Below are 583 nucleotides of genomic sequence, written 5' to 3'. Positions count from 1 at the left end.
CACCAGTGTGGTCTCCCCTGTCTCCTAGGATTATCAACCAGTCTGGTCTCCCCTGTCTCCTAGGATCTTCAACCAGTGTGGTTTCCCCTGTCTCCTAGGATGGTCAACCAGTGTGGTCTCCCGTCTCCTAGAATCGTCAATCAGTCTGGTCTCCCCTGTCTCCTAGGATGATCACACCAGTCTGCTCTCCCTGTCTCCTAGGCTCGCCAACCAGTCTGGTCTCCCTGTCTCCTAGGATCTTCAACCAGTCTGGTCCTGCTGGATGGAAAGACCGGGAATTGAGAAAGACCCGAAGATGCTGACAGGGAGCCCAGTGCAGACCTCTGAGCTCCTGCCATGTGCTCAGATGGCTCAGTCAGTCTATGACCTCTCCTAAGTGGATCAGACACCATGACACCATCAGAAGATGAGGAACATGTATTCAATCCATAATAGAGACCGAAGAAGGATGTGAGACGGTGGAGAGACTCAGAGAGGATGAGTTTGTTCTGAACGGAGGGAGACTAAAACTTATGGAAAATGTTCCCGCCACTCTCCAGGAACAAAACTAAAACTTATGGAAAATGTTCCCGCCACTCTCCAG

This window comes from Microtus ochrogaster, chromosome 8 (genome assembly GCF_000317375.1).
Source record: "Microtus ochrogaster isolate Prairie Vole_2 chromosome 8, MicOch1.0, whole genome shotgun sequence".
NCBI classification, from domain to species: Eukaryota; Metazoa; Chordata; class Mammalia; order Rodentia; family Cricetidae; genus Microtus; species Microtus ochrogaster.
The sequence above is the reverse complement of the archived record's forward strand: the minus strand, read 5'-3'. Positions refer to the sequence as shown.